Source organism: Mixophyes fleayi, chromosome 1 (genome assembly GCF_038048845.1).
Source record: "Mixophyes fleayi isolate aMixFle1 chromosome 1, aMixFle1.hap1, whole genome shotgun sequence".
NCBI lineage: Eukaryota > Metazoa > Chordata > Amphibia > Anura > Limnodynastidae > Mixophyes > Mixophyes fleayi.
The window spans coordinates 361585421-361600230 of record NC_134402.1 but is presented as its reverse complement, the minus strand read 5'-3'; the positions used below and the strand labels follow the sequence as shown (position 1 = coordinate 361600230).

Sequence of the window (14810 nt, the reverse complement as noted above, 5' to 3'; positions counted from 1 at the left end):
ACAATTATAAAGAAATCTGATGTTCAAAATGAAAGGCACATTTGGCTTGTACAAAATCAGTTGCATCCTTTTATGTGCAGAAGTGCAACGATATTCATGCTGGGCATATAGCTATTGATATCTAAAATACTGATTATATTCTTATGTAGTCGAGCACTATTCTATAGCTCCTACCTACACATACCGTGTATTATTGAACTTTAAGATTGGTCTTTGCAAACTTACTCTACCATATGCTGTATGCAGCCTCCCAGCTGTACTTTTTCATTGCTGAATATATTCTGTGTCTGGACAGCTTAAATTATCTGTATGCATTCTGTCCTTCTATTTCCAGTGTGCAGATTTTCATTTATTTCCTGAATTGATTTTTTCCTCGATGTGTGATAGATCTGTTCCTGACACAAATTGTCTGCAGAGAGATATTTTTCCAAGGATACACTTGCTCATTGCTGCTCATGTAGAACAGGAATATTTGTATTCTAATGACTTTGCTAATGATATATTGTCTTGTGAACATGTGTGTGGTGCATAGTTTTATGTAGGTTTATAGGTAATGGAAGAATTGTTTACGCCATTAGAAACAATGTATCACATGGACATTGAGATGCCCTGAATTTACACCCTTCATTCTTATTACCTTTATAAGTAAATGAACATATAAAATAGTTTTCTTAGAGGGTAAAATATTAACATTATTCCTTTATGTGTTGGTGAAACCTCTTACAACATCTATGGTCTCATATTGATATTGCAATCTAGGTAAATAAATATAAACTCTTAGCAATAAAAAGCAATGGTTGCTTATAATAAGGTATTTGTGGCAATATCACTCCCATGCACAGTCAAGTTTTTTGAGATGTAATTGACATTACAGACTTCTACGAATGTAACTGAGCAGCTCTGAAGTGGCGGTTTAGCATACCACAATATATTAACTGACTTCGACTACTGCTCTAAGGGGTTGGATGTGTTGTAGTGTATATGTGTTTAGACTTTTCTATACTTTCTTCTTTGCCTCTAGAAAGGAAAAGTGGAGGTGTTGCCCATAGCAACTAGTCAGATTTTGACAATAATTTTCTAGAATATACTGGATGATTGTTAGCTAGAGTCTGATTGGTTGCTATGGGCTACACCTCCATTTTTTTTCTTTATTCAAGGTTTAATAAATGTATGCCTAAGTGTTTTTATCACAAAGTGTTAGGAAATGCACAGTTATACGACATAGTTGAACAAACAGGGAAGGAACAGAGCCCTCTTCCTCCTTGGCATAGCACCTAAGAGTGTTAACACTCCCTTACTTTGCTAGACTCACTTACTTACACTTACTCTGTAAGTGTAAATTTCATCTGAGGCCCTTAGTGTTTATATTGATGCGCACACATAAATGCTTGTAGTAACATCTTGTTAAGTACTTATTTTTAATAACATTTATTTTATCTATTGGGTGATATAAATAAAATGTGATACATTTTTATAATGTTTATTGTTTCTTCTTTATTAGAGCTTCATTATTTTTAATCAACCATGTAGAATTTAGATTTCACCTGATTTCCCATTACATTTTGGCGTTTCTTTTTAAACTTGCCAAGTTTTATGTTGTCTTCGTTTTTAGAAAATAACTTTTTGCAGCTCTATATAAAGGCCAAGATGGATATTTGGTGAAGTGGATATAAAAATGTACCTTGCTTACTTCGGCGCTTGACAAATATGCTCTTTAAGCGTTACATCTGTTAAAATGTGTTTGAAATGAAATTGCTAGAGAATACTGCAAATATACAGCAGACAATACAATAACCTGAACCAAAGCAGATGTTTCCTGAAGTGTCGCAGCTGGAGCTTTAATGAGTCAGAAGTTACTAGTTTTATTTTCGGACCAAAGAGAACGGGTCTGAGTTTAAAGAATATTTTGGCCAACTACAAAACTGCCATGGATATAAAGAAGAACATTCAGAAGCACACTCTGGACAATAGCACTTGTGATACTTTCTTTTCCACTGAACACTAGGACATGTATTTTCAAGCTCTCTAACAAGAGCTTTTTTGAATTAAGACTTCTCTGTTCACTGATCCCATAGTGATAGAAATACTATAGGCATGCCCAAAATATTTTGACTAACAGTCTTCCAGTCGGCCAGATAATGAAATCACAATATAGAGTAAGGATTGTGGAAGTGTTAGCTACAAATGGCTAAAATAGTGTGAATTCACTGGAGTAGAGTTTTCCAACCAACTCATATCTCCAACAGTTCATTTGAAGATCGACCACTGCATACACATGTGAGAAGTGGAAATTTAGAAGTGCTGATCCGGAAAATGTCAGTGAATAGAATTTGATGGCTTTACAATGAATGCAGAAGGACAAGTGAGCGTATGGCATACCACTGTACACCAGGGGCGGATCTAGAAAAATGCTGTACCCGGGGCGATTTAGGGGGGGCTATTTAGGCCCCGCCCCTTTCTAACATCTTAGGCTGCCAATGGCTGCACACTATGTGCAGGTCCGTCCAGCCGTGACAGGCAGGGACAGTGTGCTGCCCGGCTGCTCTGATTGTGTTTTAAACACAGTCAGAGCAGCCGGGCAGCACACTGTCCCTGCCTGTCACGGCTGGACGGACCTGCACATACTGTGCAGCCGTCGGCAGCAAGTGTCTGCTAGAGAGGGGCAATCGGGGCGATCGCCCCCCCCCTGGATCCGCCACTGCTGTACACCAGCCCACTTCGGCCATTGTGTGTAAGTAGAAAAAGAAGTAATTTAGATTAACTTGACCACACATGATTATTTATATTCTTATTAATGATAATGTTTATATACACTTTTATAATTCTCTAGGTATGGGGATGAATATGTTGGGCCTTATAACTGCCATTCAGCGCATTGTCAGTATTTATGTGCATAGAAAAAAAAATCCAAAAAGGTGTCAGGACTGAAATGCATATCGTGTGTTAGAAATACAAACATCTCAAATGTATCAGTTTCAGCTGGAAACAAATAAAAACATATAGGGGGGTATTCAATTGTTAGCGTTAACGGAAAAAAACGAGCGCTCAAAAAATATTACCGTTTATACGGTAATATTGTGCGAGAAAAGCGTTAATACGGTAGTTTACTCGCGGAATTTCAGCTCGCGGAGCGGCGAGCTGAAATTCCGCGAGTAATTACCGTATTAACGCTAAGATTTTTTGAGCGCTCGTTTTTTTCCGTTAACGCTAACAATTGAATACCCCCATAGTGTCCAGTTATAAACAGGTAGACAGACAGACCTGAATTCAGATTTTTTGAATTATATGCTCAGAGGAAAATAAGAATGGATGGTCAGTGACAAAGGAAGACATTTATGGATCTCATGCGCTATAGTAGGACTGTACCAACATGTTCAGGAAGAGATCAATTCATTGAATAAATGTTCTCAGTTGACCACTGATATAATGGAAATGTGCAAATAGATGAAATTATGTTATACTAAAATATGTGAAACATATGAAGGAAAAAGGTATAACCATCTTAAAATGTTCTCTTTTACTCCACATGGATTGGAGCAAGAAGAAGGTGAACATGGAAACTGACAGTAGGTGAGTACTGATCCTTCCACTACATGGTACATATACAAAGTCAGTGAACCTGCATGGAGGGTGCTTATTACTGAACATTCTTGCTTCTGCTTCTTTCAGATATTAAGATGTACCTAGCATCTATACTCAATCACAGGCCAAACCAAAATTTATGACTTACCAGCTCACATGGAATTAGTGACTCACTTATAAGACTCAAATAATGCCACAGATATGCCACTAATTCCTGGTGAATTTATTTGCTGCAGTTGCAACTATTAGTTCAGCACACAAATGGTAATGAATACAGTGAAATAGGGCACAATTAATATCACATAGAATTGGCTTGTTAATAGATATTAACACTTTTAAAAAAAATCACAGATAAAATTGAAAACAGCATAATATTTAAAAACTTATTATATTATATCAATATTCATAACCATGTATACATGGAGCTTTTTTAATTATGGGGGATGAAATCCAATCAAAGAGTTTTACGTTAACAGTTCATATAGGAAGCAAAAAATTGCTAGATTTTAAATATATCTCACAGGACACTCCCAGGGTTAAATTTATCAACCTGGTGGATTGAAAAAGTGGAGATGTTGCCTATAGCAACCAATCTATTTATAATTTAGTACATTGTACAAAATGACAGCTAGCATAATCTGGCTGGTTGCTATAGGCAACATCTCCACTTTTTCAAACCAGCAGCTTGATAAATTTAACCCCCCCCCCCCTTCCCACAGAGTCTAAGGGGTAAATTTATCAAGCTGCGTATTTCAGGCGTGTTTGAAAAGTGGAGATGTTGCCTATAGAAACCAGTCAGATTCTAGCTATCATTTTGTAGAATACACTAAATAAATAACTAGAATCTGAATGGTTGCTATAGGCAACATCTCCACTTTTTAATCCCGACTGAAACTCGCAGCTTGATAAATAAACCCTCAAGCCATTTATAAACCAAGTAGTCCTGTTGACATATCTTTATTATAGTCTGATCACTCTGCAGAGCGCTGACCAGTACCTGATTAAATAGAGCTAGAAACAAACTTATTCCCATATCTTTTTACAGCTCCCAGCTCTAAACAAGTGAACTGTATTTTCAGAGGAAACAAGTCTACTGTTTCGGTGTTCAGTTCCAATTGAGTGTTATTTACTACATTCAGTGTACATCAATGGCCACCTTTACACCCAGGTTCAGAAGTCTCTTTCTGACAAAGATGGTTGTATTAAATCCAGAGTCACTCCAGTTCTAATCTCCAGTTCCCGGTTAGGAGAAATTTAGTGTCAGATTTTATGAAAGCAATAGCTTTGATAAAGTATGACATCAGAAGAAACGCGATAAAAAACTATAATAAAAAGTAAATGGCAAGGTTTTAGGAAGCTGTGTAGGGCAGTTCTCCATCACTTTATAGTCATGAACTTATAAAAAGGGATGAACTTGTACTTGTCTATTGAAATTACTCCTGGGGGCAAATGTATCAAATACCAATTTTTGCAAGTCCCCGATATCCGGCAACTTTGCATAGTAAATTTAAAGTGGCAATGGTTTTAAAAGCAAATTTGCCTTTAAAGAAATTACCATGCAAAGTCTCCAGATATCGTCGATTTGCAAAAATTGATATTTGATACTTTTGCCCCCTAGAGTTTTTTAACACTAAAGTGGTATATTTACTAAACTCCAGGTTAGAAAATGTGGAGATGTTGCCTATAGCAATCAGATACTATCTTTCATTTAATTAGTGCATTCTACAAAATGACAGCTAGAATCTGATTGGTTGCTATAAGCAACATCTCCACTTTTTCAAACCCGCAGTTTAGTAAATATACCCCTAAGAGTTCATAAATGATATCACATCTAGATACAAATTAATTTCTATTGAAGTTAAATACTCTCCTAACAGTTTAAAAAAATCAACTGTGTAAATTTAGTATTTAGGTGTAGTGCAGCGGAAACCATTTTCCCCCACATGAAAATGAGAAGAAATAATCCATACATTTATTTATATTTTTGGCATATCTCAACTTTTATTTTTTATTGTAAATGCAGAAAGTGTATTAAGACACTGACATTGCTGAGGCAGGATGCCCACAGCATGCTTGTGTAATGCTGTAACATAGGGTATTGCATGTCAATGAAGTATTTGGTATTAGTCCACGAAGGGAGAAGGCATCACCTTGACAACTGCATTACTTTGATGGAGTGCACATCGGGGAGTCTTACTGTGGAAACTGTTTCAATGATGAACCATTAAATTATTTAGGGATCACAGATTAATGTAAATTGTGTTTAAATCCCAATTGTAGATGTTAGCATTGTACCCTGCTATTCTAGGAAGACACCTATATCTGCTAAAATCCTGTGATGTACAGATAAGAGCCACCAATCTAATCCATCCCCTGGTGGTCTTGTGTTGAACCTAGCACCCTGTGTCACAGTCGCCAGCAAAGAGATGCGACAACAGCTACACAAAACACCCATAAGGAAGCGATTCCAGGTGCCAGTGAAGTATTCTTGTGGCAGTAGCAAGACAGGGTAGCAGAATAAGCCCATTATGTCACATGGAGCACTTATCATTTTGCTACAGTGGCTTGGAACATGAAAGGCAAATCATAGGTGCTTCATGCCATTTTTGGTAAATTGCAATGACAAATCTAAAGCTTACAATCCTCCAAAGGTGACGGACAATTCAACAACATGGAATGGTCAAGGGAACCTTGCACTATACTGCTCTACAGTGCAGCCATCAAGCATGTACACAACAGTACATACACATAGAAATTATGAACTGTAATTGTCACCACCTTCATCCTATATTAATTTGATATGCCCTTGATGTTCAGGGACCTGTCTTCTTTCACAAACTTATTCTGTGGCTTCCTGCTTATCTCCATGCCCCTACTCACTTACATGAGTGGACCACAGATGAGCACATTCGTTTTCTGAAATGCTGAGCTACTGTGAGAATTCTGGTGATCTGATTGGTGTAAATAATGGACAAATAGTATTCGAGGATGGATAACAAGAAGGCTCTCTGACCATGGTTAAATTGACATTGCCAGTTAGCGTTAACAAAAGCAGGCTTACAAGAAGCAACGGTTTACAAATTCAGCTTTCACAAGATTATTAAATGTAAGGAAAGTTGCAGAACATAGAAATGTGTAGGCCTTTCAAATTGAAGAAAGGAGAAAAATCAGTAATCTGCAGATCTCATCTAAAGTGGTAAAAGTAAAAAAAAAAAAAAAAAAAAAATCATGAAAGATCTTGAAGAAGATCACATTCAGAGAATTTCAGCACAAAAAAGGTCAGTTGAGCACCACAATACCTTACAATCAAAGCCAACTGTAAACAAACACAACATGCTGTTTAATCACAGCTACTACTAACAGCAAATGGTATTCATGCATTAGACGCTGTGTAAAATTTAGCTGAGCTGGCACATTGGCCAAAATGGGTTTAACAACATAGAGTGAAATTTGTTTGACTTAGAAATGCAGACATCCAGAGTCTAATAAAACCAGTGGAATAAATAAAGGAAATTCTATGTGTGTCAGATCCATTGGTCAGTACCCTCAATAATTAATGCAGTAAGGATGACTGGAAACTGGATTCTGCAAAAGTTAGCTTAACCTGCAAAATCTACATTACAGTTTCCAGAAGTGGTTCACCTATAGACAGTATAGAGGTCTAGTAATAGCTGCTGTATTGTCTAGCTTGTTCTGTTTTAGTATCATGAGATTAAGTAATGCTGAAAGGTAATGAATGAAGAGAAAAGCTCTATTAATATGACAGTGTGACAGCTGTCAGTAACCAGAGTATTTTAATGATTTGGGTTTGATCTGTGATGATAATGGTCCTATCCAATCAGTGCAGTGATTAATGACAAACCTTGAAAAAGCTGCAGAAGTAGAAATAGAGAAATAACAATCTGTACCGTTCTTTTAACCATTTCCCTGACAAAAGAAAAATATTAAACTATAGTTTGTGCTTCCAGACAATGGGCTACATTGTTTGCATTAAAAAAAAGACAACTGAAAATATATTTTAATTTATTGATGTGCATAGACACACAGCAGTACTTTATGTCACGGATCATCTTATACAACAGCAGATAAAGATTAACTCTGCCAGGATAGACTTACTTCCATACATAATGAGGGAGTAAAAATCTCAAAGTGACAGACATTATTGATGAGCATGCACCACTAGCTAAACCCTGTCATATTATGGTATATAACCCGTAATCCATGTCATATTATGCCAATAATCCACTTAGTGTCTGACCACCGCAGCAGCTCAAATTTGTGGAATTTGGCACTGTAACCCTTTCGTTGTCAGATAAGCCATCAATTCAGCTACTCAACTCTTGCTGGTTGTGGTTAAGCAAAGATGTGACACCCTATCTGACAGAGTAGTGAGTCCGTGGTGAAGTTTTGTTACAGGGTGGAGGTTGTCACCGACACTAATTATCATTGGAAAAAGCATACAGCATACAGGGAGTTCTTCGGAAACAGTTACTATACAAGTGGTGACTAATCAGGGCGGTGAAGAATCCAATACTTGTGGACTAGGGTGTATCAAGGATTCATAATCTACATATTCGTATTTAGCTATATTATCAGTTACACGGCAGACGCTAAAGCAGCAGTTCATTCTGGCAGTTGTTTCTTCTGAATTCTAACTGTGCATAGAATTGCACAGTTAGAATTACAATAGAGTTCTACATTCTGAATTATACTGTGATTCCTAGGTAAACTAGAGTAGATCATTACATGAAAGGCTTTGAGATGCCATTTTATTTCATTTATTAAATGCAAAAAAAACAAAAAAAACCAACTAGACTATAAATATACTGCATTAGGTTATTATTTTTGTATTTAAAATCATCCTTAAAGTCAGATAATTCCTACATGCTCAGTTAATCATGGATCTTAGATCACTACCGTTCCGTGAATGCAAAAGATTTGTCACTTGAAATGAAATTTTCAGGCTGCATGAATACATAAAAAACTCTCCTTGTTAAAACCGACATTTTCTTGCAAGAATCAGCTAGAAGCAGGGAGTACAGGTTTCTGAAAAGCAATGGTGCTTTAAGTAGCAATCTGCACACTGATGCATGCTGAAGTGTAGAAGACAAACTCTTGGTTGTAAGGATTTAACTGGTCGCAGCACTTGCCTTGCTCACCTGTCGTTCAGCCATCTGCCTCAATCTGTGACACTGTTCAGTTGCCATGAAGCTAACTAGCCTGAAACGTGTCTGCCCCAATCTAAAGCCATTAAAAATAGTTCATCTCATATACTTCCGTTAATAATTTTGTGTATACATCTAATGACCCTTTCAGCATATCCCTACATGGACAATACAATATCCAGTTTAATTTCTCCCGTCATATCAATACTTATAACAAACAGTCTGATACTCATATATCTACTTTAAGTTGTAAACCATGTTACAGCATCACATCCACTGACAGGTACCGAACTCAAGCGATTGTAAATCCTAGCATTCTTTAGATCTATATATTAATATAACAGTCTTATAGCAGTGAATGAAAACTACAGAGGATCATTTTCACCATCTATACACTAGAGAATCAAAATAACACATACTACGAGAATCTATTCTATAAAAGAACAATGCTGATATTCCGCTATACATTTAATTATATGGGTGACAAAGTTTACCCAGTAAGCTTAATTACCAGAGTTCCCTGTAATGTATTTTAGCTTAAACTTGACATTGATAACCATCTTTCAGCTTATTGATTTCCACAATATGTTGATGAATCATTAAACAGCTTTAATTAGCACAGCATGTAAAGTAACATTATCTACCCTTACCTGCAAGGGTTTCTTGCCCAACTCCACACAGGCTGCTTCCCAACTAGCAGTTTCTTGCTCCCAGCTCCAGAGGCATCCCCGACCTTTAGCCTGTGAATTGCTGCATTATACTAGAGGTATATGTCAAGGGCTTTCCAATGCACGGCTCTCGCTTATTCATATCTTGTTCTGGGGTAAGACGAGGAATATACAGCAGCTTCAGCAGTTTGTGTTTCAGAGTAAGTCTAAGCTCACAGGAGGATATGAAAGCAGCAAGTCTGCAGAAACCTCTCCTAGAAATCACCAGGTTTGGGTTTCAGGGAATAGCTGTCCTGGACATTGTTAACACTCTGCATTGCTGAAAAGGGGATTCACCTCATCTGACAACATCCATAGGTGGATATGTTAGAGGTCTCCCTCAGTCTCTGAAATAGTAGCCAGTGATGTGCTCTTGCAGTGCTGTAAGGCTCTCTGATCTCCTTTAGTTAACATCTCTATCCAGATCTCTCCTTGCTGCAGCTCCACTCAGCTGCACTATATTCAAAGGCCCACAGCACTGCCTACTGCTTAACTCCTTAATTGCCATTTGTGCTGGAGAGAATGCTATCACTGTCCGTGGTTCTCTTTCTGTACATAATATTATTATGTACATTTACATTCTGAGTACAATTCCATTTAATACATGCTAGGAAAACACAATATACATTACAACACATATCACATAAATATACAATGTAATATAAAAAGAAATCTGGAGACTGGAATAAGCAATCTATTGTATTTTTACCCAAAATATATTCTGCATTCTACATGCAAGTGTCTGTGCAGGTAGATCCATATATTTCGTTTTTTTGTAGTCTTGTTTGTAGTTTTGGATCTCTATATAGTACAATAGTGTTTTGGCAGAATTTTAACAGAAACAGCTACATTAAATTGTTGGCAGATCTTGGTATTGTAACTGCCTCCAATAAGTTTTACTGCTGATGAAATTGTTGCTGTGCTCCAAGTTCTATTACTATTGAGTACTGTGTCTCTGTGTCTTATGTAAGATACTGAAGCAGCAACACAATTTTTTTGTGTCAAAGTGATATCCACCCAGACAAAAAAACTCTGTTTACAATAGGATTCGGTGCAAGTGGATTTTTTTTATTAGCAGGTATCAGCCTATACTATATTGTACTACAATAAATACCTGTAAAATAATATCTCTGTAAATACTGTTTAGTGATGTCATCACACTAGCATTCCTTGCAGTAGTGTACTGAATAAATATCCACTTCTGTAATCTACATGGATTTTTCAAGTCAGCAGAGAGACCTTTATGTAGTTAAGGAACACCTTACTGACTCGTATTAATCATCATCATCATCATCATCACCATTTATTTATATAGCGCCACCAATTCTGCAGCACTGTACAGAGAACTCGTTCACATCAGTCCCTGCCTCATTGGAGCTTACAGTCTAAATTCCCTAATATAGACACACACACAGGCAGACAGACAGCGAGGAAGAGACTAGGGTCCATTTTGATAGCAGCCAAATAACCTAACTGTATGTTTTTGGAGTGTGGGAGGAAACCGGAGCACCCGGAGGAAACCCACGCAAACACAGGGAGAACATACAAATTCCGCACAGATAAGGCCATGTTTGGGAATCGAACTCTTGACCCCAGTGCTGTGAGGCAGAAGTGCTAACCACTAGGCCCCTGTATTGTAAATAAACCTGAACCTATTCCACCTTTATAGTGCAACACAGTGAATAGTATTCCAAGATCTCTTTAAGATTTAAAAGACATAAAGGATATGTAATAGTTTAGTTAATGTTTTAGCAGGTACAATGATATTTCTCATCCCCAATGGTATACAACAGTGTATAATTGCTTTGTTTATTAATGTAGCTACATGGAAAAACAGCAAATAAAACATAAGGGCATATTTAAGAAGGTGTGAATGGTCCTCCAGTTTTTGCTGTCAATACAACTTATTTTGGTTAATTCATCAAATGCGTTACAACCAGCTAATACATACTTTGATATATTTGCTTGAAGTATCACTGCATTTGTTGAAATAAAAAATAAATAAATAAAATAAATATGCCATATGTATGTTTATAAAATTAACAGATATTCAAAACTTATCTTTTTTCCAAATTCATAGAACATAATTAAAATGGAGCTAAGCTCAAAGAATGGGAGCACCTAATTTAACACCTTATCAATACCTGTAAAAATTATAAATGGGTAATCCAAACTGATTTATATTGCTTCTACAGTTTTATCTGTGCTGACTGGCCATGGCGATAACTCTCAAATTGGATGGTATATAATTAGATCAAAGAGAATTCTATGACAGAAATGCTTTGCTCTTTACAAAATGTGATATGTATAAACATATAAAGGAGGGGGAAGTGTTCTGCAGCATACACTGCTGCTTGTTTATTGATCCAAGTCAGCGACTTGATTCCTGAGTTGGACTTTAACATAAATATTGCATTTTACATTGAAAGACCCCTACATAACTTTCTGACTAAACATAACTATTTGGAAACTGAGAGAAAGGTGAGACAGTATACAATGCACTCATCTAGAACGCACACATATATATATATATATATATATATATATATATATACACACACATCTAAATATATATATATATATATATATATATATATATATATATATATATATAAAAACACAAATAGATGAACAATGGCACTAACAACCACACCGTAACCACCAGTAAATAAATTACTGGTATAAATGATGTACCAACTAATCAGTCCCGAAAATGACACATAGCCCAGTTAAGAGCGGCAGCCTCAGATGACTTGTATCCAGATGGTTGGTCCGGATAGATGTAGTAGCTGCGAATAGATAAACAAGTAGGGTGCCCCAATGTGTGATATCAAATATAAATAGGGAAGATGTAATAAACTGCGTACCATAAGGATGAAGTCAAAGGTCATGTGGTATAGTAGAGGTTCCTCTTCAGAGGTTACTACCTCCCACTCTCCAACAAATGGCAACAATGCAGAAAATAGAAAAAAACACATATAGTGTAATATAGTTATATGATATAACACCAATTGTGATAAGTCCTCCACCAGGATCAATGGTTGAAGCCCAAAACCAAGTAGGTTAACATTAAGGGTGCACCTCCAGATAAAAGCAAAAATATCTGCGTACCAGAAAATCAGGTTAAGCAAACACTAAGGAGTGTACTCAGAACCAGCAGTTCCTCAGTCAAAATTCATCCAAGGAGGTATTGTATGAAATGGACAAAGACAGGAATGCAGTGTAAAAGCATGAAATGACGATTTAATAAAAAGAGTAGTAAAAACTCACATGAAGTACAAATAATGATGCCAATAAGATCCAAAGCTCAGCGCGTTTCGTCCCAACACCTTGGGACTTCCTCAGGAGCAAACGTGTTTTTTCACTACACGTTTGCTCCTAAGGAAGTCCCACGGTGTTGGGACGAAACACGTTGAGCTTTGGATCTTATTGGCATCATTATTTGTACTTCATGTGAGTTTTGTCGAAGTCGTATAATTGGATGAACGAAAGTATATTGGTTGATATTGTCTTATTGGTCGATTGCACTCAGTATGCCACGCTACACGTGGCATATTGTGATCGCTCAGTAAAATATGCACGCACGCACTCGCATGACAACATTTAGTTATTTATGTAATTCATATTCATATTGGTTCCGTTACACTGTAATTTATGAGCAGATAGTATTTGGTTTATTATTAGTTTATATAATATGATTATATGTACATTTTAGTGTTATTAAAGGTTTAGGTTATAGGAAAGGTGTCATGCCTGATATCATATTGATCCCCTATTCATCAGCAGCTGTCCGGTGCAGTCAGCGAAGAGATCGCACATTGCATACTTTAGTTATTGATATCAGGGAATAAACCTTTGAATGATGCTGGCTATGAAAGGAGCAGACCCCCTGGAGAGACGACCCCCACCTTTGGATTCCTTAGATTGAATCAGTCTATGACCTGTTTACCCTGGAGCCACCCTTTGTCTGGACCTATAGAAGCAATCTACGTCATCTCTATTGTTCACTGTGTAACACTGTACTGTGTATAATCATCACTGCACTCCCCATGGCTCTCAGTCTTCACTGATCACAGTATTCTAACAGATATACTGTCCACCGGGTCCCGTGGTTAGCGCAGCGAGCGCATGCGATAGCATCGGTATGTATTTATCTTTTGGTATTGGCTGTACTGTACTGTATCATAATATAATAATGTATTGAATTGTTGACTATTTACATCTGCTAGAATAAATCACTTTGTGCTTTGGAAACACATACAATTGATTGGGCAATGCTTATTTGAAAATGATAAAATTACTTTAATAATTTGGGGGCTCGAAGGTGAGTTACGTTACCGGCAGGTATGCAACGCTTACGGTATTCGGTTCCTCAACAAAGGGTGGATTGGCGGACGCGTCGCATAACAGGAAAGAACGCAATGTGTTTAAGACCTGTGGTTTACTTTGTGTTGCAAAACCGAATGTCCGTTGTTGCATAGACTGAAGGAACGCTAATTTGAATCTAGGGACAAGAAAGAAAAATGTTTCTTTTTGTTGTCGTTTTGCGTTTTAAAGGGTATAGCATTGCATAAGGTCTGTGTACTTCCTGCATAGAGTATGTGTACTTCCGGTATTGTTGCCACGTGTGTAAACAGTCATAATCATAGTCTGTTATCTATGCATAGTGTAATCACTTGGTAAAATCTCTGAAAGGATAGTGCCATTGTTTGGGAAATTTATTTTCTGTACAGAAAACAAAGGTTATGTGTGTGTATGTGAATGTTATTTATACATAAAGGCAAAAGTATACTGGTAACTATAGGCAACTATAGGTTTTTACACGTGTGCCTAATACTAATCACGATGTTTACTGATAACTAGTTTGAGTGGTGCAATTCAACCACATGGTAAGGCCGTGATTGAATATTGGGAGGGCAGTGTGGAACTATTTAAAATTGATAGCGCTTTGGTTCAGGTGTGTCTGACGGGGCATGGTAAAAAAGGTGACCTGACAACAAAGGTTCTGTTCTAGGGCTGAGCAGGATATAAAGAAACCTTTGTGTGAGTGGTGTTCTGTTCTAATAAGAGCAGGTGATAAAGAGACACCACAGAGTATGCATGGCATACTCGAAGCGAAAATAACAGGTTTTCGCGGCATTCCCAAATATTAATCGCAAAGCTTACTGATAGTATCCGTAGGCAGTGCGATCGGACCGCATGGTTGATTTAGTACAGCTGTGATTGCGACTTGGGAGATGTGGGAGGAAATACGCTGCAACCATTGATATTCTTGATTGATATCGGTTGCTAACAGTGGTAAAGTACTCAAACTAGGAAAGGCATTGATATTTTTAAGGGGACGTACCTGTTGAAA

General features: G+C 37.1%; 1 protein-coding gene across 3 annotated transcripts in view; it reads right to left on the bottom strand.

The window, feature by feature from the left end:
- The window catches only part of WSCD2 (WSC domain containing 2), a 328534-nt gene extending 318634 nt beyond the window's left edge, over window positions 1-9900 (bottom strand). The window contains exon 1 of one of the 3 annotated variants that reach the window (XM_075178503.1): window positions 9398-9900. The gene's annotated coding sequence lies outside the window, so the exon portion shown is untranslated. The remainder of the gene's footprint in view (window positions 1-9397) is intronic. The other 2 variants (XM_075178504.1, XM_075178505.1) reach the window with 2 other exon arrangements.
- Between the last annotated feature and the right edge of the window lie 4910 nt (window positions 9901-14810).